This window comes from Saccopteryx bilineata, chromosome 1 (assembly GCF_036850765.1).
Source record: "Saccopteryx bilineata isolate mSacBil1 chromosome 1, mSacBil1_pri_phased_curated, whole genome shotgun sequence".
Taxonomy (NCBI): Eukaryota; Metazoa; Chordata; class Mammalia; order Chiroptera; family Emballonuridae; genus Saccopteryx; species Saccopteryx bilineata.
The window spans coordinates 247,423,236-247,427,251 of NC_089490.1; positions in this window are offsets into that span (position 1 = coordinate 247,423,236).

Here is a 4,016-nt window from a genome sequence, read left to right on the forward strand (position 1 = left end):
GACGCGGCCACGCTGCTCCAGATTGCAACATCGCCTAATTCAAAACGTGTTCAGCGTCCGCTGGTCAGTGCGCTACGTCCGTGACGGCAATGAAATACCGTGCAATGTTGAGGAGCAGGGCGCACGGAGCACCGTCCACAGAACCGTGCGCAAACCGTACGAGAACTAACGTCGCCATGCAAACTCGTCTGGGAGCCGTTACCGGTGCAGGAAAGGCGAGGAAACCACGGGTACCGCGATGCACCGCGCACCCCCGGCCCTTCTCCGATGGCAACAACGATGGGCTAGAAACACCGTGCAGTCACCCATACAAAGCGGCGTCCGCAGAACCATCAGCATACCGTTCTGAGATCAACGCTGCGGTCGCCAGTCGTGCTGAGAGCGGCTGACGGTGAGGGAGCTGCGGGTCTCCGCGAAACCCGGACGCGGCCACGCTGCTCCAGATTGCAACATCGCCTAATTCAAAACGGGTTCACTGTCCGCTGGTCAGTGCGCTGCGTCCGTGACGGCGATGACATACGGTGCAATGTTGAGGAGCAGGGCGCACGGAGCACCGTCCACAGAACCGTGCGCAAACCGTACCGAGAGCTATCGTTGCGGTCCCCGGTCTTACTGGAGCGGCGGGCGGTGCAGACACGGCGACGGAACCCCGGGTCTCCCGCAAGCCAGCGTGCAGCCCCGGCGCTGCGGGGCTCCGCGCTTTCGGCCTAGTCGCTGAAGGGAAACCGGCCATCTCAGCGGCGTCCAAACCCCGGCGGCGGTGACAGAGGACCAGGAGCGGTGCCGTGGCCCCAACCCCGGGCACGGCATTTATCCATTTCGGGGTGAACAGCGGTCGCTGCCGCCGAGAATCAGCCGGCTCTGAGACGGCTCTGAGAGGCCGCAGAAAGCATCTGGGCGAATGGGACGACCGGCGTTGCGCGGAGAAAAACCCCATCGGTTTACGACGTAAAGACAGACGCAGCGCTGGCTCGGAAGGTTCCGTGGGTTGTGCTGCGACAGCAGCGGCGCGGGCTGCGCTCACACGCACGTGCTCACACGGAGAATCGGGTCCCGCGTATCCGCGGTGGCGGGACTGTGAGACCATCGGGAGAAGCAGCGGTTCCGGGGACCCATTCGACGCGGGGGAAGCAGGGCTTCTGCCACCGCGGGCTGTGCCTTGCCCCACACCGCCCGCTGGGAAGGACCAGAGAAAGTTCGTCTCTGTTTACACGGAAACGAACCGAGCGCGGGCACGCATCCGCTCTCCCCGAGAACCACCAGGAATCGTCGTCGCGCCCATCCAACCAAAGGATTGGGCTGGTCCCGAAACAGGGGCGGTGGGCGGGGAGTCCGCCCGCGCTTTGCTCCAGTCAGAGGCACGGCCACAAAATGCCGTCCCGAGCACTTAACCGGACTGGAGCCAGCTAGCGGCTCCGCGAGACGCCACCGGCCCCGCTGCCTCGAGATCGGCCCTACACTTCGGCCCCGTGGCTCGGCAGCGAGCGACGAACCTGCCAGTACGACGCGACCGGCGCGGCAAAAGGAGAGAACGGAACATCGACAACGGAACATGGCTTCGTGCGATTTTATTGCCTAACCCAGAACGTCCCCAGAAGGCCCCCCGCCGCTGCCATCTGAGGGTTCTTCCACGTCGCACGAGGTCGGCAGGCCGCCGCAGCTCAGGGAAGACAGAGCGCCGGCGACCCACTGCACGAGGCCTGAGAACAGCGGCTGCCGGCGCCACGCAGCCGGGCCCGGTGGTGGGCGGCGCTCTTCGGGCTGCGCGCGCCCAGCGATCTCGGTGTCCTGCGCTGCGTGGACGGCGTCGTCGGGCGGCTGGGTCATTGGAACCCGCTGCAACGTGCTCTCCTCTGCGGGCTCCGGCGCACCTGCGGGTGCTTCTGGCGTCATCAGTGCCTCAGGCCAGGGGCCCGGAACGGGCTGCGCGCGCCCAGCGATCTCGGTGTCCTGCGCTGCGTCGACGGCGTCGTCGGGCGGCTGGGTCATTGGAACCCGCTGCAACGTGTCCTCCTCTGCGGGCTCCGGCGCACCTGCGGGTGCTTCTGGCGTCACCAGTGCCCCCAGCCAGGGGCCCGGAACGGGCTGCGCTGGGCTTGGTTCCACTGCGGTCCAAGCTCCGCTTGAGAGGCCATAGTCGTGCTGGAAGATCGGGGGCAGCTGCCAACAAGGACTGGAAAGCAGGCGCCCGCCGTCATCGCCGTGATGGCCGGAGGACACCCCCAGTGCCGGGTAGAGGGCCAGCGGCCACGGCCCTGAGTCTCCGGAGCTCCGCATCGCCCGAGGCACCGGCTCCGGCGCCAGGTCTGCGGAATCCCAAACCCGCTTCACAGCGTCGCCAAAGTACTGCTCCATGGCGGAGACGTTGGACCCGGAGGACACAAACGTTTGAGCCGGTGCTGGACGCAAAGGCTGCAGATGGGACCAGACTCAGGGTATTTATGCTCCGCGGGGTCGTGGGCGGGTGCAAACACACAGATGGAACACGTCACTACTTTTACATACAGAAAAAATAATCTTAAAATTTTTGTTGCTTCGTTTTGGGGGAAAAAAAGAGGAAGCAAAGGAAGAAGAAAAGAAGAAAGAGGAAGGTGTTGGAGCAGGAAGCTTCATCTCCCATATGTGCCTTGATGAGACAAGCCTGGGCTCTCCACGTGGCGGCCTCAACGTTCCCAGTCGATGCTTTCTGCACTGCACCACCACAGGTAAGGCCAAAACCCAACTAATTCCAACAGAGTTCCGCGCCGCTGACAAGGGCACGACATCTGTAGTCGCGGTAAGATCCGGTACAAAGTGCACGAGCAGGACGCACCTCGTCGTCATGCGCACACGACCTCGTCGCCACAACCGTGAGCATACCGTACCGAGAACGAACGTTGCGGTCGCCGGTCTTACTGGAGCGGCGGGCGGTGCAGACACGGCGACGGATCGGCGGATCTCCGCGAGGGCAGCGTGCTCACACTGCCGATCCCAGATGGCAAAACCGGCTGACTCAAACCCCGTGTCTCTCCTGTGACAGTAGCGAAGTCGGTGGCCGCGATGATATACGGTGAAATGGTGACGGGCAGGGCGCACCCAACCGTCCTGCATACAGGGCAGAGCCGCCAGAACCATTAACAACCCGTTCCGAGACTAACGTCGCCATGCAAACTCGTCTGGGAGCCGTTGCCGGTGGAGGAAAGGCGAGGAAACCACCGGTCTCTGCGATGCAGCGCGCACGCACGGCCCTTCTCCGATAGCAACAACGATGGGCTCAAAACACCGTGCAGTCACCCATACAGAGCGGCGTCCGCAGAACCATCAGCATACCGTTCTGAGACCAACGCTGCGGTCGCCAGTCGTGCTGAGAGCGGCTGACGGTGAGGGAGCTGCGGGTCTCCGCGAAACCCGGACGCGGCCACGCTGCTCCAGATTGCAACATCGCCTAATTCAAAACGTGTTCAGCGTCCGCTGGTCAGTGCGCTACGTCCGTGACGGCGATGAAATACCGTGCAATGTTGAGGAGCAGGGCGCACGGAGCACCGTCCACAGAACCGTGCGCAAACCGTACCGAGAACTAACGTTGCGGTCGCCGGTCTTACTGGAGCGGCGGCGGTGTAGACACGGCGACCGAACGGCGGATCTCCGCGAGGTCAGCGTGCTCACACTGCCGTTCCCAGATGGCAAAACCGCCTGACTCAAACCCCGTGTCTCTCCTGTGACAGTAGCGAAGTCGGTGACCGCGATGAATACGGTGAAATGGTGACGGGCAGGGCGCACCCAACCGTCCTGCATACAGGGAAGGGCCGCCAGAACCATTAACAACCCGTTCCGAGACTAACGTCGCCATGCAAACTCGTCTGAGAGCCGTTACCGTTGCAGGAAAGCGAGGAAAGCACGGGTAACGCGATGCATTGCGCACCCACGGCCCTTCTCCGATGACAACAACGACGGGCTAGAAACACCGTGCAGTCACCCATACAAAGCGGCGTCCGCAGAACCATCAGCATACCGTTCTGAGACCAACGCTGCGGTCG